This window comes from Equus quagga, chromosome 6, assembly GCF_021613505.1.
Source record: "Equus quagga isolate Etosha38 chromosome 6, UCLA_HA_Equagga_1.0, whole genome shotgun sequence".
Classification (NCBI taxonomy): domain Eukaryota; kingdom Metazoa; phylum Chordata; class Mammalia; order Perissodactyla; family Equidae; genus Equus; species Equus quagga.
Window position 1 is genome coordinate 121,373,576 of NC_060272.1, and position 24,752 is coordinate 121,398,327.

The window sequence follows — 24,752 nt, forward strand, 5'->3', positions numbered from 1 at the left end:
GTAACGTATACTTTCTCCACATTCACTATAACATTTGAAGTTATCTGAGTGGAATCGTGGATCATCAGACAGCCTGCTGTTTATGGATTCCTTACTGGCTCAGAATCTGAAGGATGAGTCTGTAGGGGTCCGACTCACCTCACACTCAGGTTACCTTTGAGTACAAGGCATAATGGTTTGGGGCCGTATACGTGAGGGATTTATGCTTCTCTATGTCTGATGGATACAATAATGTTGGTAAATATGTAAATTTTGAAATATCAATACTATCAGTTTCTGTCCTCCTGTTTGTAAGATTGTCTTTTTTCTCCCTCAGATCTAGTCTCAATGAGATTTGAGATATTAAAACTTGACACATGGTCCATAAAATATGGGGAAAACATATTGAAGCCAGAAAAAGAAACTCATTCTCTTCCTCTCCTTTAGGTACCTTGGAACCTTTATGTAAGGAGAAGTGACAGGGTAAAGTGAGAATGTATAGAAAATACTCAAATAAGTAAAATTTCAAGATAATTTGTTAAAATGCTATATTGGTATAATAATATCTTTGCATTAAAAACAATTGGACCTCTGTGACAGCAAGAGAGTTAAGTCTGGATTGGTGTTTCCCAAGTATATTCTGCAGGATAATAATTATGCAAGTATCAAATAAAGTTACATGAAAACATTTAAGTGAGCAATTAGTTTGGGAAAATTGAGTTACACAGGACTTCTCAAAGCTGTTAATAATCTACTAGAGTGTGTGAATATCCAAAAGTGAGGCTCTAATCTGCTACCTTTCCCAAACATATTTGACCACGTGATTATTTTTTTCGTGAAGCATTTTGCGTGTGTAAAGTTGATCTGATTCATCTGTGGTATCTCAGGAACTGAAATAAGGACACATCAGCTCACTGTCTGAGGTGAAGTCGAGTGGATTTCTGAAAGTAGGAGAGCAGAGCCAGAGGCCAAAGGCTGGGACTGCCCGGTGTGACCATACCTGCAGATAAAGGGCATGCGAATGGCCCATCCCATTACAGTCCCTCAAAAATTACTGGTGCCCTTCAGTTACAGAAAACATTATGTAGAAATTCTTTTTAGAATTTGATTTAACTTTTATTGTAATGTCTACTTCTATTTACACACACACACACACACACACACACACACACACACACACACACACTACATAACACCCCCCCAAAGAAGTCATACTTCCAACCGGTATCCAACCATTGAACTCATTTTGTTAATGTTGCTGATGTCATGAATTTGTGAGCCAACTTTCTTATGAAGAGCTGGCTGTTAACCATATTAACTAGGCGCTGCATAACAGGGTCAAAATGAGGCATCTTTTCCTGACTCTGGCTTTGTCTTCCCATATTAAAATGATAAACATTATTTATTAAGACTTGCACTGTGTAAAGCACTTCTGCCTTACCTCTTCTCTCGAAACCAGCAAAATCCTGGGCCGTTGAAGCAGAGCGTGTGAACTTAACCACTTGGCCACGAGGCCAACCCTCCTCTATTCTTTTCAACGGCCAATTAATTACACCAAACTCCTATCAAATGATCAAGTCCAATGTGTGTGTGCATTAGGATGGATAAATGACAAAATATCTAAATGATTTTGTAATCAAAACCTTACACTTATAAGTTGGTAAGCCACCATAGAAAAAAAAACACAAGTATAAAATTAATGCAGTAATGGTATTTATGTTTTTATTACCCTATAATTATATCATTCCTATGATTGATTTTCTTTTCTTGCTGGCCTATAAAATGTTGTTGCCTCAACCTGTTTTAAACGTCTACATTTGTAGGTTTAGAACTACTGATGTTTTGCCAGTTTCCATGAAAGAGAAGCCAGATGCACAGAACTCACCTCCTTTAATAGGTGAAATCCTTCATTAATTTGATACCTGGCACTCTCAGCTGTATTCTTTCCTGTGGAATTGTCTTGGTCTTTAGACAACAGTATATTCTCTGTCATGAGAAACACATTGTAAAATTGGTTATTGTACTGATTTTTATACTTTGCTGTTATAACTTACATTAGTTATCCTCTCACTGTAAATATCAATTTATTGCAAAGTTAAGATTGCTTATTTTTATGGTTGCTTATTCAAATAAAATTTTCTGTATGATCTTTTTCCTTGCTATAAAATTCTTTATTCCAAAACCACTTTTCACTTATCCTTATTCATTTTGCAGTATTCCAAATGCTGCCAAAATTTGCATTAAAGCATAGAGACATAATCAAGTCCAGATTTGCCAAGATGGATCAATTAGCGAGTCGTTACTATTTTTCTTTCCCACAGAAGGATTGATTACAGAATTCCTGTAAATGACGAGTTTGCAATATGATCGCATTTCTAGAAGTCCATTTTCTAGCAAGTTTTCAGAAATCAATCGCTTACATTAAGTGGGTTATGTACGCCTGATTAAGTAAACAGTGTCTCACATAAAATTTTGAGGTTGTATCTGGAAACAAGAAATTACAACTAGAATATATTAACCTGAATCACCCACCTCCACTATCAATTAAAACACTTTTAGAGTAAATAAATATTTAACAGTATAGCTATATTTTTTCTGGCATGATTCCAATATTACTCATTTTTTAAATTAAATTATCTATTAAAATACTTTTATAGTAAATAAATATTTAATGGTATCTCTATATTTTTTCCTGGCATGAACTCAATATTACTCATAATTTTAACATAAGAAAATTCCTAATAAACTTCCAGGTTTTTACTTAGGCTAATAAATGATTAGCCTTTGCCCCAGAATCATTTAAAAAATACAAAATAATAAATTCGTTAATAGACATTTCCTGTTAAAGTTGGCCTCTGGGTTTATCTGTTCTGCTTGGAGAGGTTCCAGACTATTCTGGCTTTGACCTTGTAATGCGGTATTTGCCAGTCAAAGCAGCATATGTAAGAGCTTCCTTGACCTATATCTTACCAGCTTCCCTACTTTCCTCTCACTTCCTCCCCTACCTGCAACACTGAGAAGCAATGAGGGCAGTTTCACGACTACTCCTTCAATTTTATAATAAAATGATGCTGGAGGAACAGGGGCCATGGGCTAAATGCGGAGATGAGTGCTACTCTGGATCTATATTCCTTTATGAGAGTCTATCTCAACGTGTAGTCGCCAGATAATTTGCATCGGAATCCATGTCTGGTGCTTGTTTAAAATGTAGACCCCTGGATCCCACCCAGACCTATTGGAACTCAGGGAAACTCTCTGGAGTCTGCAATTTTAACATGCTCCCCAGGTGTTTTTTATGCACACCAAAGTTCAAGAAGTTCAAGTTCTAGACAACCAGACTGGCTTCACTGCACACACTGCAAAAAAGAGACTCTTACGAAGATGGTAAAATGAGGAGACCCCTGACTCTATTCTAGAGAATTCCACTGAAACATTTAGGACACTATGAAAAACTGAAAATATCCTTAGTGAGAGCAATAAATAACAAGAAATAAGCATGTACTAGGCTATGACATTTTTACAAGTGTTTAACCTCAAAAACCTCAGGTTTTTACCTCTAAAATGGGATTATGATCCCCACCTCATAAAGGGGTTGTGAGAATTAAACAGTGGGCACCTAAAGAAGCTAGCATAGGGGCTGGCCGGGTGGCGCAGCAGTTAAGTGAGCACCTTCCACTTCAGCAGCCCAGGGTTTGCCACTTCGGATCCCGGGTGCAGACTTGGCACTGCTTGGCACGCCATGCTGTGGTAGGCATCCCACATATAAAGTAGAGGAAGATAGGCATGGATGTTAGCTCAGGGCCAGTCTTCCTCAGCAAAAAAGAGGAGGATTGGCAGCAGTTAGCTAATCTTCCTCAAAAAAAAAAAAAGAAGAAGCTAGCACGGCACCCAGTATAGAGGCAGCACATAAAAATTGTCCACATTTCTCCACTCTTCCCGCTAAGATTCTCATCAGTTCTGCCCACCCCAGGCTAGGTGTGCAAGCTAGCCATTTGCTAATACTGCGCCTCTGAAGTCTGAGCCCCCTCCTCATGAGTCAGTAGGGTTTGATATTATTCTGGGGCTCCAAACCCAAAATTTTTAGAGTGTTAGTTTCAGTGAACTTACACTCTGTCCTCCCACAAATCAGCCCGGCCTCCCTCCTATTTCCTACATCCACCCAGACCTCCCAGGAACTATGATTCGGGTACTCCACAGACACCAACTATTCCTGAGGCCTAGAAGCCCCTACTGCGGCCTCCTGATCCCTTGCACACCAATGCCCACTAGCCTAAGACTCACATTCACTGCTCCGCCGCGGCTCCATCCTGCTGACTCCTGTCTACGAAGGGATTCTCTCTGTGGGCCTCACTTCCCAGTGACTTCCCTGCTGGCCACAGGTACTCTCCCTTTCATCCTAGAGTGTGTCATAGCTGGAACTTACACCGCCACTTTCTACCAGCCTCCATACAGAATGGCATACAGTGAATACACACCCTTCCCTGCCCTTTGACCCCTCCCTAGGCTTGTGCCTTTACTCCTACACCGCCTCGCCTCCAGTTTTGATTTCTACTCCCTTCATATTCATTTACATCACAGACTAATCAAGTGGAAATTAACACCCAAAAAAACCAATGCCAGCACAGAATGTGACAGAATTTTAAATTATATGAAAACTGCAAGCATTTAAACGAGGAAAAAAACACCTGTTTTAACAGAAGACCTAAAAATCAGATTACTTTCAGATTTCTTCTGTGTAGACACCAACTCTGAAAGATCACAGTGACGATTATATCTCTCTCAAGGAAAAATAGAAGTAAGACCCAGGAGTTTTATACCAAACCAAGCTGTGTATGAAAGAAATAGGATATAATCTGATTCCTAATATTTCTGAAATATGCCACTCCGATAGTTTTCTTCACTAAAAAGTTATGCATAAAAAGAAATTTTGAATATTGAATTATATTTCCCCATTGATTTCTAATGTTTTCAGGGCTATCTTCGCATAGGGAGCAGCAAGAGAGAAAGAACAGGCACCTGAAGAGAAATTTCTGCTCTTTGTTAATCTTGGTGTCTTTTATTTCCCACATGTATGTTTCAGAAAAAGGTGATAAATATGTCATCTAGTCATATTTTGAATAAATATTCAACTGATAACTCATTTAAATGTTATTTCTTAGAGGACACTCATCAACTCCATGGAAGCTGAATATATATATAAAGCCGATCAATATACAGAAAAGGTTTTATTGCCCATATCTTCATTGGAATTCAGTCTGAAAGAGTCAGCTAAGAAATTTTCAGCTAAGAATTCAGATTGCTCTGGTTTATCAGCAAGTATAGACTTTGGGAGGTGACAGTAAAGCTCCTGTTGGCTTCCGCCATTAGACAACTTCCAATCTCTGCCTTGTTTTCAGTTGAATGTAGGTGGTCATAGGCATTGGATATACCTTTGAAAACGTTTCCTCCCTCTCTTTTAAATTCATATATTATCCTATTAAAACATGTTATGCCAAGGACCATGCAGGTATGACAAGAAAAACCACAGATGACTCAATCTCTACCATAAAGATGTTGTTTCTGATCAAGCAAGAATGTTAAAAGCTTGAAGCTGCTTCTTTAGCTGAAAAGTTTGTTTTGCACTAGCTCTTGGAAAATGCAAGATAGAGTTAAAAAAAGATATGTTGTGCTTATGAAGAAATGAGACATAAGTCTAACTGACTTCCTCGGTTTTTCAAAATAATAATAGCTATCATTTATCGAGCGCTTACTACATACCAGATCCTATGCTAAGCACTTTAAAAATTTTACTTCATATAATCCTCACAGTAATTCCATTTTGTGTAAGAGGAAGAGAGCCTTATCTCCATTTTTCAAATTAAGAAACTGAATTTAGAGAGCTTATTAATCACAAGTCACAAAAACAGTGGGTGGAAGAGAGGAATTCAAACCCTGCCTTTATGACTCCAAGGTTGGTGGCTTTTGACTTTTCTGTTGCCATCTCCATACTCAATGGGGACACACACCTGCCTTATGTCATGTGCATAAAGTGAGATTAATTTTTATGCAGAATCTTCTCACGAAACACTTTGGCCACCCTCCATGATCTTAACTGACATTTGTCCCAATGATGTGGTAGATTCAGGGGTCTATTATCATGTGAGCTGTGGTAGAGGAGAGAGGGAAGGTGGGGATTTATGGCCTTTTATATTTTGTGTTGAAAGTCTGTGCTTATAATGATAGACCTCCCTTGTTAGACTGCAACTATTTCTAAGGTGTGATCTTCCTTATCTCTCCATTAATGGAGTCTATCACTATGTATGACAAAGAATGGCTGCTCAGTATCCAATTTTAGAACGAGCCATACAATAAGAGAGGCAGCTACATCAAATGCCCAGAGCATTTGTGAAGTCCTTGGCAAAAATGCAAATGAAAACTTCCAGTTCATGTTCTGCCCCCTTCGTTTTCTCGTTCTCTGCTCAGTGCTTCACCATAAAGGCCCTGAAATTTGTATGTGAACACTTAAGCCCATGTGTGCATGGTCTGTCCACACTTCATGCAAATAGTCCCCACTTGACCCCTTCAGGAGGACCAAGGAGCATGGTGATACAGCCCTGGAATAGGGCTTGGATCCATTTGGGACAGAGGACTCTGGAGACCTGTGCATCAGACCACGGTCTAGAAGCGGGGTACAAAGGGTCTGAGTGGGCCCAGCTTCCCTCGGTCCCTTTGACTCTTAGCCTTGTGGGAAGAGACGCAACCACAGGAAGGTTTCAAAGTGCAGGATCTACAAGTGGGACTGGATCTTGCTATGACCTACTTTATAGAATGAGGAAATGAAAACTCAGACACTTTATGTGCCTCATTCAGGCTCAAAAAACTAGTGACAAGCTCTGGAACCAATGACTTCTAATGTCAAATTGAAGACATTTTCCACTCTACCAGTTGTCCCATTGTGTTTCTATAGGGAACAACAACAAGTTATCCAGAATATTTAAAGGCAATCAATTCTCTCTTAGCTTTTCTCTGCAGGTAAGCCTGGGTTCTCCCTCCGGACATCATCGACAGGTTCACACCAACTTTATAACCTCTAGACCTCTGACCTCTAAAGCAGAGAATGGGGCTGATGGAGCGATAGCAAATTTGCAAGGGTTTCTGTCTCCTGTGGAGCAGGACTGTCAAAAGTGATGCTTGTTGTGTTGAAAGAAAATTGAAGTTTTGTAAGAGCTGTAACCAGAGACTTCTTATCATAATAGGTCACTCATCCAAGTTGGTTTCCAGTCTGGACAGGACTGTGAGAAATGAGCATTTTCTTTCTTAGCAATTGCAAAGACCAAACTGAGTAGCGACGAGTTCTTACTGCTTGTATCTCTGGGTTCTAATTAATTTTCTACTTAAAGATTAACTTCATTTAGTTAGGGTTTTCTCATTGTAAACATGGAGAAGAATATGTTAAAATGTTAGGAAAGGCTAATACTAGTTTTTCATGTTTCATTTTAATTCTCTTTATGATGGAAACCTTTTCTAAATTGAAGAGAAACGTGGAATTTTTTATGAGCACTCTATCGCAGGCTCTAGGCAAAAATTTGACATGATTTAACAAAAAAAGAGCAGTCTATTACTTTTCCTTCTGCTTGATAAGAAAATATATGAAAATGGTAAAGATGAAGTCTATCTAGTTTTTTAAAAACTGTGGTAAAAAAATACATAACAGGGGCCAGGCTCGTGGCTGAGTGGCTAAATTCATGCACTCCACTTTGGCAGCCCCAGGTTCACTGGTTCAGATCCTGGGCATGGACCTACACACCACTCATCAAGCCATGCTGTGGTGGCATCCCACGTAGAAGAACTAAAATGACCTACAACTAGGATATACAACTATGTACTGGGGCTTTGGGGAGAAAAAAATACGTAACATAACATTTACCATCTTAATTTTTAAGTGTACAATTCGGTAGTGTTAAGTATATTCACATTGTTGTAGAACAAATACCTAGAACTTTTTATCTTGCAAAACTGAAACTCTACACCCATTGGACAATTCTCCTTTTCCCCATCCCCTCAGCCCCTGGTAACCACCATTCTACTTTCTGTTTCTGTGAGTTTGACTACTTTTGATACCTCAGATTAGTGAAATCATAGAGTATTTGTCTTTTTGTGACTGGCTTATTTTGCTTAGTATAATATCCTCAAGTTTCATTCATGTTGTAGCATATGACAGTATTTCCTTCATTTTTAGGACTGAATAACATTCCATTATATGTATATACCACACTTTCTTTATCCATTCATCCATCAATGGACACTTGGGTTGCTTTTACCTGTTGGCTATTGTGAATAATGCTGCAATGAACATGGGTGTTCAAATATCTCTTTATGTATCTCTCCAGTGTCTTTTACAATGTGAAAGAATGCATAAACATGCAGAATTATGTATTGAAAAGTATTTAGTACATAATTCTTTATAAAGGCTTATTTATAAATAAATTTCTATTCCACCTAAACGTCCATAAAGCAGAAGCTTAACCTTTTTTCCTTTTACGCTGATTAAGAACTCAGTTATTTTGGGTAAGTATGCTGATTTATATCTAGCTTGATTTTTTTGATAAACTATTTGACAGTGATTTACCCTGGTTAGCTGAAATGCAACTTACTGGAAAACAAATACGATTTTCTTTTATCATAAGGAACACACCCTCTGCATATTCCTGGAATGTGTTCCTAAAAGGTGAAATAGTGTAACATGTCTGGAGTGTGTATACATAAATATTTATCTTCTCTGAAACCCAAACTAGAGTTATTAGTCTTTTATCATTATTATTACTATTTCTTGAGTACTTACCAGAAGTCGGTACTATACTACATACTTTACATATATTTCCTCCTTTAATCTGCACATAACTGGGAGAATTTCTTTTTCCCAAATGAAGAAAATGAGGCTCAGAAAATTTAAGTAAACTTATCCAAGTCTACTTAATTAAAAGCAGTGAAACTGGGATTCCAAGACAGGCCCGCCTGACGCTTCCTTAACTGTTTGCCTTTCATTTTTAAAATTCATCTAATGGAGATTAAATTTTTGCCTTCCCTTTACTCACCAATCTATTTGAGGTCCTTATTGATGGTTTCAATGCAACTGAAGAGTGGATAATATTGACATTATCAACCTTATGAGAGAGAGAGTATTTCTCATGTAATTCTATATCCCTATGTAAGTATTTATGATGCTTTGGGGAGACAATGATTTTCTTTGCCATCTGTGTTGAATATCCAAAAGAGAATGAGGATGCTAAAAGAATCAAGACAAGGTAGTAGGCCTATATTCGGGAAATATGGGTCTAGACTTGTGAGCCTGATATATGTATCATATGTTGCTAACCCCCATGCAACAAGTAAGCAACAACTCTTCAGGCATATGTGTGGGCTGGTGGAGCACCCGGGCAGGTTTCTAGATTTCCTGCAAATACTCCTGGCTGTGCCACAAATCCCAGCAAGTTGAGCTACGTTTCTTGGTCATTTCTCATGTTTTCAGCTTATCCTGGAGGCTGGTAGAAAGCTCTCACAGAGTGGCCTCCCTGCCGTACAATCCCTCGGCCCTTCTGAAAGCACATCTCCCACCAGCTGAAGTCAGTCATTTTTTCCTTAGGGAACCAAACACAAACACTGGAACTTCTCTCCTAGCCTGTAATTAAATCTGGCAGGCAGGTCAGCAGTGCCACTGGGTCAGGAAAGAGAAGAAAAAGGAAGTGGAAGAAATGGCATTTGTTTCTTGGCTGGCCCTTGTGCTTCTGTGAGAGAGAGGCTCTGGCAGCCACACAGTGGAGTCCCTGTGCTGGCTCTGAGGCTGCCAGCTGGCTCCAAAACGGTTCTTCCCAATCAAGGGCTTGTGTGCTCGCTCAGCACTTGAGGCTGAAGCACTTTCCTGGTGGTCTGTTGCTGCCCCAAAGATCTTTTTCCTAATTCACCACCTCAGACTGTCATACAGCAGAGCTTCTCATACTTTACTGGGCATCTCGATCACTTGGAGGACTTGCTAAACAAAGATTCCTGGGCCCCAGCCCAAGGATTCTGATTTAGTGGGGCCTGAGAATTTGCATTTCTAACAAGCTCCCAGGTGATGCAGATGCTGCTGGCCCACAGCAACAAAGGGCTACAAGGAGTCAAGGGGGAGAAGTTAGTTGAGATCAAGTGTCTAGAGATTATGAAAACAAGAAGGTGTCTTAGTGGGCATACATATGAGCTCTGTGGTGTCTTAGACATATAAAATCTTCTTAACATGCTTTCAAACTGTAGTTGAGAGCATTGTTTATTTCAATAATTGAGTAACTAAGGAAAAATTTTGTCTCTTTTCTAATTACATAGCATGAAATGCATGAATTTTAAGTGTACAGTTTGAATTTTGACAAACACACACCCCCCCATGTAATTCATACCCCCTATAAGACATAAAACATTTCCATCATCCAGAAAGTTCCGTCATACCCCTTCCCTGATAATCTCCTTCCCTTCTCCCCTCCAGGAAACCACTATTTTGATTTAGTTAACCAAAAATTAGTTTTCTTATTCTAAACTTCATATCAATGAAGAAATACAGCATTGTTAAAAAAATAAGACGACAGATCCAAAATGGAGTAGTTTATGCTAAGTGCCACATCTTCAAACCGAGACTTGACTTCATGACAGTTTTGACTCTCCCAGAAATGAAATCTTAAACCAGTCAATCGGGAATCGCCTGATCAGCACTCGTTAGCCTGAAAGATCCCGGCCATCCCTTGAAGGAAGGTGACCTTGTAATAACCAACCAGCTTTTTTATCTAGTGTAAGTTCCTTATTTTTACTCCCTTCTGCCTTTAAGGTCTTTCATTTTGCGCTCCTTGGAGCTCCTTCTGTCTGCTAGATTGGATGCTGCTTGATTCTTAAATTGTTGAATAAAGCCAGTAAGATCTTTAAAATTTACTGAGTTGAATTTTGTTTTTTTAACAGCATATACTCTTTTATGTCTTCTGCTTTGCTCAGCATAATGTTTTTGAGATTCACTGTGCTATTATGTGTTCAACAGTTGTTCTTTTTTATTACTGGGTAGTGTTCCAGTGTATAAATATATACTACAATTTGCTTTATCAATTCTCTTATTGATGAATATTTTGGTTGATTCCAATTTTGGGCTGAGTAAAGTTGATATGAATATTCTCATCAAAGTTTTTTGGTAGATCAGAAGGTAGATATATTTAATGTTTTCCAAAGTGGTTGTATTATTTTACATACACAGGAGAGCTTCAGTCATTCTAGTGGGTATGTGGTAGTATCCCACCGTGACGTGTTTTTTTACTTGAGGAAGATTAGCCCTGAGCTAACATCTGTGCCAATCTTCCTCTACTTTTGTCTGTGAGATACCTCCATAGCATGGCTGATGAGTGGAATATGTCCACACCCTGGATCTGAAACTGCAAACCTGGACAGCTGAAGAGGAGCATGGAACTTTAACCACTCAGCCACAAGGCTGATCCCCACCCTTTGTGATTTTAATTTACATTTCCCTGAGAATTAATGATGTTGAGCACTTTTTTATGCATTGGATGGCCATTCATATATTTTCCTTTTTGTTCAAGATTTTGCCCACTTTAATATTTTTGGACTATTTGGCTTTTTATTATTGAGTAGTATGAGCTCTTTATATATTATGATCATAAATCTTTGGTTAAATATATGTAATGTGCATATTTCTGCAAGTGTGTGCTTTTTCATTTTCTTAATGGTGTCTTTTAATGAGCAGTTTATAATTTTGATGAAGTCTATTTAATTTTTTTATGGTTAGTATTTTCTCTGTCCTTTATAAGAAATCTTGAGTTGCAAAGATATTCTCTTATGTTTTCTCTTTCTGTACGCTTTATAGTTTTAGCTTAGTTGGTATCTCTCAAATGAATTTTGGTGTATGGTGCAAGTATGCAACTTTTAAATGATTCCCTTTTTGTCTTAGCTTCCAAGGACAGCAGAGTCTAATTTTAAAGCTAACCATGGCTATTATGTTAATCTTTATGGTTATCACATTTGCGTTCTTCTCCTTTTCTATTTCTATTTTTACTTCTTCTTGTGTATGACTTTTATTTAAGAGGAGGAGGATTTATCAAATTCAGTAACTAAAAATAAGTCAGATTGTCTTATTTATCCTAGTAGGCAAAGTTAGCAACTTTCAGTTTTATTCTATTGCAGAATGTGAAGAGCAAGTGGAACCCCAGGCGAAGGCATTAGAGGTGATCTTTGGACACTATCCACGCAACTGAAAGAGAAAGATTGGATTTCAGGAGATTCAGATTAATGTCTCCGGCAAACAGTGTGGGGTCCAAATGCAGTTCCTGCCACCTGACAAAGAATTTCCCTGATTCTGCCTCACCTCTCTTTGGTTTTGGTCCAAATGCCTAGGATTCCACTTCACTGTGCCACCAGCTGGGCTTCCATCTGTTCTGTTTGGTCAGGAAGGCAGAGAGAGAAAGTTAAGAGGATGTGTTTTGTCTGACCGTGCCTTATCTTGACGTTCATACACTATGTTTAGGGTATAGTATGAAGAAGAATGAGAATGTGATGCCCTGACAAGGTATTTCCTCACAGCAAAAGAGAGATGTGAATGCTGGCCCACCTGTCTTTCCACTAGCCCTGCCTTACTACCAAATATCAAACTCCATCATACAGAGTTTTGTATTTACATCTTTATTTATTTACAACTATTTTCAGCATATCAGTAAGATTTCTTACAGGCTTCAACATAATTAAGGCAGACTATTTACTGCGCCAAATACCAATCCAAATAGGCTTACTTCCCAGCCAGCCTGTATCTCTTCCAAAGAAAATTTGGTAGAATGCAATTGAGTAGAAGTGATGTTGTTAGAAAGATTATTTTAAATCATCTATAATTTATAAGAAATTAAAAATAAGTCCTTTTCAAACATTGGTCCTATATTGGTAATGCATTTCTCTTGTCATACACCTCACAGCCTAGCCTACTCTAGCATACTAATATGTCTAGACTTTTCTTTCACTCACTGACTGATTGCTTGTTGATTATTGTCATCTTTGTAGAAACTTTCTTTCCATTTGATCTGCCCTTTCTCCTCTGCCTTCTCATTTCTCTGAAAATTATTACTATTGTACATTGAACTTGAAAAAAGGAAAGCCTTAGAGAAGGTTCACTGATTCTTAAGAAACAAGTTTGGCACTAGTTCTTGGAGAATAAGGAAGCATCATGAGAAAGAGTGACCTTGAACAGGATCCAGCAGCTACCATCCAGGACTATTGATCTGCTGCCTTTCCTGAACAATTTACCCTAAAATGAGACAGAGAGAAAACTCCTACAGTTGAAACAGGCAGGAAATAGAGGAATTTCAATTCCAGAAGCTGGCTTCCTGGGCCCTCAGCAAGTGTGATAGAAATAGCACAAAATAGAAATCTGTTGTGCTAAAAATCTAGAGCAGGTTTCTATCTCTAATTTACTTTACTACCTTGAAAAAGGAAGAGGACTAAGAAGCACTAAGTCTCTGTTGTTCATCTGGCATTCAAACACATATTTTTAATTAAATCTTCCAGGGCATTCCTAACAGTTAAGTATTATTCTCCCCATTCCACAGAGGGGAACAGCAATGCTCAGAAAGTTTAAGTAACTTGTCCAAGTTTCCCTAGTTGCTAAGACAGAGTTCAAGCCTGCTTCTATCTGGCTTCTAAACTCCTGCCCTTGTACAAAATCCTAGTGGCTCCTTGAGCTTCAGTTCTCTCTTCCACAAAGGGAAGGAGGGCCACCAGATGATTTCTGATGTCTCTTTGGTCTATAGCACTCTGTCGTTTTACATACATAGGGACATGATGGCCATCGGGGCCAGGAGTAATAGAAATATACAATGTGCCAACATATGTATGGTCACGGATAAAAGCTAGACTATTGGTGGTGAACATGATGCAGTTTATACAGAAACTGATATATAAGAGTATAAACCTGAAATTTATACGTTATAAGCCAATATGACCTCAATAAAATAATTTTTTTCAAAAAAAGCAATTCACAATGTGCCTTATCTTGTGACACAATTTTCCTTCTAATTTAATGTCATCTTCCAAAATTATAAGAGGAGTGAATGTCCAAATCCAGTTATAGGAAGATACTACTTCAGATTTAGAACCAAAACGGCAATATGACCCCTGGGTATTCATTCTCTCCACACTTTGCAAAACAATTCCTTAAGAATAAAGGAAAAATGACACAATGAAAGAACAACACATCAGTTATTAAAATGCCTAGATAAAAAACTTACTATCATGAGGTTTGAGTCTGACACATTTCTTTTAACTGACAAAGAAGCTTTTAGAAAAGATTTTCTTATTTTACTCTCCTGCTTTTAGTACAGTGCTCTGGACTTTGATTGAAAGCGTTAGGCTTGTCCAAATATTTCCCACACGATCACTGGGTGGGAAAAAGGAACGAAAAGCGGAAAGAATGAACCAGGTAGAACATTCATTTCCAACGAAGGGTCACCAAGAGCAACAACATTCCAGACAAATGGAGAGTTTTCTTTCTACAATGAAATGTGTTTCTAAACAGAATCTTGAACATAAAATTAATTGAACTTGGGAGGCAACCATTCTTTTGAACTTGGGAGGCAACCATTCTTTTGGAAAATCCTTATACGGACATTTACTAAATATTATAATGATCCTTATTGTCATTTACATTCCTAATATATGAGAAACAAATGTGACAATTATAATACTCTCCACAAATGTGATCAAGGAAAAGGGGAATGTAGTCTCTATATTTGTAAATAAAAAAGAAAGTTTTTGCCAGCTCTGAGTTCAGTTTTCAGAGGAGTTGGGTTTTCTCCTTTATAACTGGTTGAGTTTGGGCTTTGTAACTTAAATTGCTTGTGCCTAAACCAAGAAAAGTCTTACAATGAGTTGTTGTTGCTGCTATTTTATAAAAGGTGGCATTTTTCTTTTCTCTCTTTTTCCATTATTTGTGAATCCATATCTAATAGGAGTTTGGAGCAATTAAGAGACCTGACAGAAAACTCTCATAGCTGTAGGCTCTCAGCTGTGAGCTTTACGTACAAGTGTTCCCACGCATTTGATCTTCTCCCGAAAATATATCTCAGGGTCGCTCTTCAAATACTCCTACATTGTGGAGCTAAGTGACATTTAAGAGCACTATTGAATTATATTTGAAACAGAATCAAACAAAATACAACCTATTTGGGTATTTTACTCAAAAACATTGGAAATCTAACATGAACCATCAAAATATAAAGAGAAAATGTTGTTTTCTTTTTTTTCCTGCACTAAGTAGGCTAAAGATTGTAGGTTGTCATTGATGATATTTAAACAGATTTCTAAGTGGATATTTGGTTGACATCTTAAAAATATCCAAATGATTCAGCTAATTCCTATTCATATTCCAAGACAGTATTCCACTGCAAAGGATATGAGCTTAATTTGTTAAATTCTCCCGTTCCACAGCCTGCCAAGCTATGGGCTGAAGACCCGACTTGCCTAAACCCGTAGAAAGTGAGAAGATTCCACCGGCTGGAGTGCTTCTGTTCTGGTTGGATACGGAGAGAGAGGGACCCGTCACGCACAGCTTTCCTGACTTTCTTCCTCATTCACCTGCGACAGGGCTTGTACCTCAGATGGAAACTTCAGAGCAGAGCTCCTGAGAAGTTTGTGTGAGGGAGAGAAAGGGGCTCTCCCTGACGTATTTGGGAAACGCGGCTTTCTTATCCAGTCGGAAAAACTTAGCAGAGTACTAGAGAAACACCTGAGAGACTATTAAATAAGTCTTTTCTGCTCTTTCAGTTTCTCCATATGCCTCAAGATAATTTATTTTTCTCTATATGCCTCAAGTTAATTTATCTTCCATAGAAAAGGTAAGGTAAAATTTGCTGTAGAGGGTACAAATTTGAGTCTCTAAATCCTTGAATATTTTAAGGATATGCATGAGGAAGTAATAATTATGACTTATTCTCTGTCTTGCATGACCACTTGCTTAGTCAGTTGTGATTAAACCTTAATCAACTTGGAACATGGTTATTGTAAATATCAGAGCTAAATATACTAACCACTGAATGAAGCATGAAACACTATGATTTTTATCAAAAAGGCAACGTGTAACTCATCTCTTCCTTCCTTTCTCTTAAGTAAATGACCTGAATACGGTGCTGTGCCTACCCTAAGATTAAATTCAAAATATGTCATCCTACTTGTCCATCTTCTCTATCAAATCATTCTATTATATTCTTCGGATGAATCCTGGGATTTTTTTTTTTTCAAAATTGGTCAGAACAAATCTCAGAGTATGTTATCTTTGTGACACCAGTAAAAATGTTGGGTTCAATTTTTTAAAAAGTCATCTGGGTAGGTAATATAAGTGAAACAAGTGGAGGTTGTCTGGCAAATTTCTTTATCAACATTATTTTAGGACTTATTTTAATTTGAAAAAGCAATTCATACTTAAGAATGATGTCTTCTCCTAATTGCTTGGAAGATTTTCAGGTTTCTGATTTTTCCAAGCAATATGGTGTTTATAATAAATCCCTTACAAGTCTAGCACAGAAGTAAATTTTCTTAAATGGGAGTATTTTTCCCTAATATTTTTCTTCTAATGATACTCGTTTCCATGGCTTCTTTGAAACATTCTGGAGTGGAATATGAGCGGCATAAGGCAAAATTATGATTATTGAGACTAAGAGGACATTACAAAAGACTGTATTGGCATTGATATTGGATTTATTTCCGGATTCCCAGCTCTGTAGAAGGCTTCTGTGTACGTGTGCTCATGGGGTGTTAGATTTCATTATTTTTTGTTTTGTTTCTCTGAAAATGAAGATAAATGCTATTGGAGAAAGAAGCATCAACAACTTTTGAATATAATCAAGAGTTAATAGAACAGAATACAATCGATCACAATACTCTGAAACTAAAGCCAAAAGCTGCCTCTACGCTACAATTGTGTTGAAATGTTTTTATAAAGTCTTGATCAAAATATTATTAATTTGATCAAGATCATTTTTTTGCAGTTTTTATCCTTTTATAATTATTTAAAAGTCCAATCATTTTAAATACATGGGGAAATTTTGCCTTTCCTCCCTTTTTCTTTTATTTCTTACAAAAAAGGCAGAAAAATTAGAAAAGAAAATTAAAAGAGACTTCATGTGTATCCTCTAATTATAAACTTTTGGTGACCCAACACATGATGTTGCTGGAAGAGAGCACAAATAATTTATATTTTCCTGGGCTAGAAGGACTAGATATATACATTACTAGAGTGAGGAGTTACGATCTAAATTCACCCTCTTTAAGAACAAATTCAATGTGAACTGCAATCCTAAATTAAACCTCAAAATTTTAATAACTGAACAATGTCATGGTTATACAACACTTTAAAAAGTGCCCATTTGTTTTATGTAAATGCATACATTTTAAATGCATGCTGCTGTTTTCTTATTTAAATGATTTCTAATCTTATCTATCTTGGATTTTTCTAACTTTTATAAGAGTGTGAAAAAGAGCCATTTTATTTTATCTAGTAAATACAGAAGTTACGTTCTATAGCGGTATAGGAGGGCGAGGGGCTGGAGAAGGTTTCCTTATAACCAGCACAACTTCCCATCTCAGGTTTCAGACTTTCCTGTACATGTTAGTTTGAGAGTCACAAAGGCCACAGAGCCTTTGGCTCACCTGGGTCCTGGATATCCGAAAGTCAGTCCCAGGAATCCTGGCAGCATCCAGATAATAGTGCGCCCCTTTGAATGGTGATCATTTTCATTCCTGGGAAACCAATATGGGGCAGAGGATTCCCCGTTCCGCGCTCTTCGGGCAGAAACCGATTGTGGCCCTGAAAGCAGTGTTCTTCAAGCTTCCCGTCTGTGTACTTTCTAAAGCAATTTGAAAATCTATACAATCCTTTGCAAAACTTTAAGGTGATATCTAAAATTTGTGCAAAATTTAAATAACTACAAATTATGTAATTTCCATTTTAAATATTAACCTTTTAATATAAAATCGTTACGTAATTTTAAAATGCATCCTAGGGAATATAAATACCAAGTGATTTGATTCCCCCATTATCATCCATCTAAAAATACAGCAGCTCATAAATAAGCTCTTATTTAACAATTGGCAATTTTAAATCTTCCCTTTCTTTTGAACTCAATTTTCCGTTTTTCCCTTCCTCACCAGGTCTTATTCTAATTTCATATAATTTTATTCATATGACAAAATATAATTTTATTCTCTGAAGTCTTTTATTATTGACTGTATTATACTCCTTTGCAGCAAAAACATAAAGTAAATTTACTTTCTAAATTTGTTAATAGGTTCTAAATGTTAAAAAATATTTCTCCTGAGTAATATTGCATTTATTAATAGTAAACAGTTAAGCAAAATAGATTGTATTATTGAATTATGTTTAATACAATTATATTAAAATATTGATAAATACATACTAAATTAAAAATAATAAAAAGTAATGTTAAAAAAATACTTCTTTTTGGATGTATATCTTAATGAGATGGATCAGGTCAGGTTTTTCCCCCATGAATCTGTATATGAATATTACTTACTACTAGAATGAGTTAGGGGTTTAGTATTAATTGTATTCTTGTTTGTGATTTTCATTGAGGTTAGTGCTAAAAACCCTTACTCGTAAATGAGGATGGAAGGACTTTTATTATAGCTATAATACTTAATTTTGGGACCTTTAAACAACTTTGATGCCCAAATGTATACATTAGTCTATCACGCAAAATTATTTTTATAGATCAACCAAAAATTTGTTTAGCCCTTCTTCATTTTTGTGGAAAGCAAAGAATGAGAAACCACCTGTGACTTGTTACCCAGACATGAAATTCTTTCGCTCATCCACACTTCCACCAGGGCGGTACAGAATTTTCAGGCATCCATGTGCTTGGTGTCACTGCTGGAGTGTTTTCACTCCAGGACAATGCAATGGATGAAAACTGACTTTCTTCTGCAAGGTGGCAAAAGGACAGTTATGAATAGAGATGCCTTAACCATAGACCCTTTCTTATGGAAGAATTCACAAGAAAAATGTGCCTCTGAAAACATCCTTGGTCCTATGCCTGTCCTTGGAAAGTCTTTGTAAACCCCTATATGAGTTCTTTTGTCTGAGGACCACTGTCTTGAAGCATCTTTGGTCCCATGGTTGCCTAAGAAGTATTAAATTTGACAAATAGGAAGATGGGCTGTTTTCATGGCTTTGCTACTAATGGCCTTTCTATAATATTCCAGTTAGTGATTCTTACAGCCCTGCCTTAAGGTAATTAGCATCATAAGCAGTGTAGTAGGGTAGAAAAGGCCTGGATTTAAGCATCAAAAAGCACGGTTTCAACTATTAGCTCTGCTCCTCACTGGCTCTGTGCCTCTGGAACATCACCTTAATTCTCTGGGCCTCAGCTTTCTCATTTGAAGGCCAGGCTAGAACAGTGTTTCCCAAAGCTAAATGACATGATTTTACTGATACATGTATAAACTTTCTTTGTTATACGTTCCTTTTGTTGTTTAACAGGAAAATAAAATCTGCATAGTAAATCCATGATTCTTGAATATAGTTTTTAAAAATGCACCTTAAAAAAGTATTTAAGATTAAAAAATAATCTATTTAAAAATAAATAACTAGATATGTAAAATTTGTGAACGTGGTATGGGAATTAACGAAGTTTGAGAAACGTAGAGTAGTTATGATTGCTATGGTTCCACGAAATACAAGCATTAAGTGATTTTACGAAAAAGATTTGGAAGACAAAAAAAAGGAGTCAGGGAACAAGGAAAGAAGAGAGGGTGGAAGACCGGAAGACCTTTAAGAAGGATATGTATTTCTAGGTAGACTCGTGAAGGGCCATAGTCATGGATGGCAAAGATCAACCCACATCAGAAACTCCTAAAGGCAAGTTCAGGCAAATTATTCAGTTAAGCATTCATAGATAGGTGTTTTAAAGGCAGAATACCAATTATGCAAGTCAGGCTTTCTCAACCATCTGAGCATGAACTAAAAATCTTCCCCATGTCTACACAGCCACGTGATGTGGAAATTTGATGTAATTACTCGGGAAAGGCAGTCAAGTAAAACTTACCGCCAAACTTGGGGGACTGAGTTACATATCTACATCAGCTATCTTTACCCATCAAATTATCCAGGTACTCTATTAACCTCCTTGTCACATTGCCTGTATTACCACAGCCAATTTCAATGCTGGAATTTTAGTTAAGACAGCTTACCGAGAGTAAATGCCCTCCAAATAAAGTGTGGGTTTTTCCAGGTTAGCAAAGAAATTCAACTTTTAAAAAGGTTAATCATTACTTAGAGATAAAGAACAGATTAGAAAAGAAATAGATTGAATTACTCAGTACTAATGTGAACAATTTTCTAAGACTTGTAGATCTTGAGTATGAGTAAATACATCCAGCTAGTGATTTTAAGATATTTTTAGTTTCTTTTTTTTTTGGTTGTTATGGTCAGTTTCCCTGAAATTTTTTAAGTAAGATATTAAGAGTAAAATCTACCTTTGTTCTTTTTCCCTCCTGTGCCTTTATTCTTCTTTAAGGATCAATAAAATGAATATTGTTCAGCCAAATAAAAAATTTTTAATGTGCACACATGCACACACAGGTACACATAAATAAGCACCACCAAATAAAATTTCTTTTAGAAATGCCATGGTTATAAATACTAGAGGCGGACTGATCCAAGAAGTATGTAAAAAATGAATCTCAGTGACGCCTGAAGCTAATTCCTTTCTTATCTTCTTGTCCTGTATTCTAACAAAGAAAGAGAGGTCACTCTTTTTGGTATAGCCTTCCGTGTTTCTTGTATCTCAAGTGCCTTTTCTCTAAATAAACACAGTAAAGTTATATTTGTGGCTTTGCAAAGCACTTTCCGTTTTCTCTATTTAATACCTTATGTCATAGGGACACCCAAAGGAGAACTGGTCAATTTCTCTGAGCATTTCCTTTTGCTAGAAAAGTTCAGAATATCAAGACAGCCATACTAATAATAGCTGCCATTTATCGAACACTTATTACTGCTAGCAAGTTTAGCGCGCAAAAATCTTTGTTATTCCTCATGACATTGTAAAGAGATATTATTTTATTTTATACATCAGTAAGTGATGCTCTGAGGTTAATTAACATGCCCAGGGGCATATGGATGGTAGTGGCAGAGTTGGGATTTGAACCTAAATAGATCTTTTTCTGAAGCCAGAAGGACTTTCTTCTACTCCACACCACCCCCTTGTCACTAATGGTTCTGGCATAATGTCTGTAGAATGAAACCTAATACTTATAAATGCTCTTTCCAGATGGCTTTGATAGCAGATGTCAGTTCAAATCCCTTAGGTAGCTAGGATTAAGTAGAAAAGGTTGGAAATTTTCCAATTGACTATGAGTAATAGTGAGGCAATCTGGGTAATACATAAACCCATTCACACCAACCCTTTGGGGGAGGCCAGAAAAGGCTAACTGCTACCTGAAAGGAAGGTGGGGCAAAAGGAGCTTTGCTCTAACATGGGCAGGTCATTCTACTGCCAATACAGTCCTGGAAGGGTCTGGTTTTAATAAGTTTAATAGGAAAGCCCTGGGACCTTCTCAACCTTCTCATTGATTAAGCCATACCACTGGGTAGGTCTCAGTTCCCCTAAATATCCTAGCACATGGGAAAGCTGGCAGTATGAACGTTCAATGGCAAAATATCCGAGGATAGTGCTCCTTAAACACATGTGGATTGTCATACTCACTATTAACGGAAGCAATCGTGCTCTAAGCATTCTGAGTGCTGGTCTGTTAAATTGCCAAGGACTATGCCAAAAGCAACAGCAGCAAGCCCAGGAAAAAAGGAATGAGCTCGTTGTCCCCAGGGAGTTAGATAATGCTAATAATTTGGGGATTATTCACACTCGGGAAGCACTCTGTCCATATTATTTTATCTGATCTGTAGCATCCTTTGCAGTGGAGTATGATAGGTTTTATCCTTCCCTTTCTCCAAGTTAAGAAACAGCTTCAAAGAAGAACTAGAATGTATTGAATGCTAACATGTCCCAGGCTCGTGTTTCGAACATTGCTTGAATTACCTTACTTAATCCTTGCAACAAGCTTAAGAGGAAAATCTCATTCCTACTCTATTTATTACACCAGGAAGCTAAGAGTTGGAAAAGTAAATTATCAATAGTCCCATGGCTGGTAAGTGGGCGGCTGAGATTCTAGCACAGGCCAATGGGACTCCCAACTCCTTGAGCGCCAGGCTGTGTTTATTTGATAACGGCTTGAGGGACTTGTTCAGAGTTCCTAATCTCAAACCCATCTCTATTAATTCCTTTATTTTTCCATAACCACATTCTCCTCAAAATTGAATCTGCTAGTGGATTTTATTAAAGGAAGTATGGATTCTTCCTCTCTAGGAATCTCTAAAGTGAGGTTATTTACCCCAATATGGCTTCTATCCAGGCATATCCACCAGGAATAAATATATTCTGAGCCCCCATCATCTGCTCCACACTATAATAAACACTGCTGCTGAGCTCACCAAAATGAACCTGATGGCTTCTGGAATTTCCAGTAGTAACATGTTTCTCTCAAACCGACGAGAATAGGTACTCATATTTTTCAGGTTACATGTTTACTGTTAACAGGAGAAGGGAAATAAAATGATTTCATTTCCCTTTGTGCTGTTTGAGGAGCAGAGGTGAAAGACCAGCTTCTTGTCTTTGAATCACACACCTTGAACTGTAGGTCAGGCAAATTGGTGGTCACCCTCAGGTCCCAACCTGCAGAGCAACCCACCTCAGGAAGCCTCGTCATTCAGGGAAGAAAGTGTGCCAGCCTCCACAAACCTGGACTTGCTGGTGGAAGGTCTCTCCAGCCAAGAACAGCACAGCCAGCAAGGGGTGGTGGGAGGTGGGAAGCAAGCTCAGGGCTGGCAAGTGGGGAGAATGAGTCAGCCTTTGATGTGGAGTGGTTATTCCTAACACGGCAAAGGTGAGCAAGCGTTTCCTTCCCCTGACTACCCCGACTTCTGTGGCAACAGCTCCTTCGTGTAGGAAACTGAGTCATAGCACAGGAAGGCTTCAGACTTGCAGGAGAGGAAATTGCTAGTCTATATTGTAACATAAGTTTTACTAAGATGAATTTGGTCTCAGCCTGGTAAAATTTCAATCCACCTTATGTAAACAAACTAGTTATCTCCTTATTTCTAAGGCCTTTCCCCCTCTGCTCCCCATTCTTGGTGGAGATGCCAACTGAGATGTGTCCACACACAGCAGGGCCCTTCAGCAGAATTAACTGTTTAAAGAAATCAATTAATTTTACTGAAAAGATTTGTCAATGCATTTGTGTGATTGTCTTACTTATAAAAAGAAAATGCCATAAAGAAAAGATTGTGAAACCCATTGGTGGTTCCAGGAATGCCTGGTTCTTTAAGAAGAACAGCAGATTCAAATCCTGGGTTATATTTCATCCATGGTCCAGTCTGAATGGATCCAGTCTGCCTGCCGAAAGCAGAAGGAAGGCATTGCGGTTCCCACTAGTTTCAATGTTGGGCCAGATTGTCAGTTAGTATCTCAGTTTGCTTTCTGCTGCCTTCTATGCTCTCCCTGGAAGAGGGACCTAAAAGCCTGAAGATACCTTTCCTCAACGTCTTGTGAGCAGTGCTGTGGTTTATGGTCCTCCAACGACAGACACTTGATGAGATTTGGAAGGTGGACAGAGGGCATCATTATTGCTCTGGTGGTAGCAAGAGGCACAGAGTCTTTGGCAGATAGCTGACCTGATGTGTTGCTGGTGACTTCTGAGGGTCCTCCTGCAAATCATGCACTCCGGCGCTGTAGGCAGCTGAGATAACCGATGGAGGTTCCTTGCAATTCCTGCACTTCCTGATTTTCTGAATTTTAGCAGTAGTTTTTTGGATTTTTCTCACCTTCCAATGTTTTGTAATTTCCTAAGTTAAATTCCTTCTCAATTGAAATAGTTAAAGAGATGTCTGTTTTCTTGACCAAACCCTGCCTGGTACCTACTTCAAAAGGACAAAAAATACATACAAACAATTCACCTTCCATAACTTATTGAGGATCTATTTCCACCTAGGAAGTCACCCTTTTCAAGTTTTTTGTATTTTGATCATGTACTACTTCTGGTGGGAATGAACTACAAAATGTACTACCCAGTCTTGAAGTATATTTCACTTATTTGCTCCTGTTAAAAATATGCTAAGCTCCAGGGCATCTCTGGTATAATCTTAATTAAATATATAGTCATCTGCCCTATGCCCTTCATCTTGTGATGGATGTTGATCATGTTTAGATTGAAGAGTCCTAGCTCTTTAACCTGGTGTTAGATCAGAGAATATAAACAAACAAACACAACTTGAATTTTATTTTTTAATTTAGTTGACCTTGTCTGAGTCTTTTCTGAGCCAAGAATAGAAGGAGAGAACGATAAAAATGAGCTGAGTTCTTAACAATAGCGTCCAAATTTTTGAATCATATAGGCTGGAGTAAAGAGGCGAGATAAGACTTTGAGAGAAAATGTCATCTTTGAATTAACTTCCTTCCTTCACAAAGATCAACCTTAATCTTTGTTTCCTCCTGTCTCTTTTACATTTTTTTAATTTTCATTTCCCAATCAGCAAAGGAACTATACTTAATTTTAGACACTACTTACTTGAAGTTCAACACTATGGGTAATGGGACCTAATCTGGGCAGCTTAAACTTTAAGACTTTGACATTGTTAGTAAGTATCTAATCACAATGGAGTG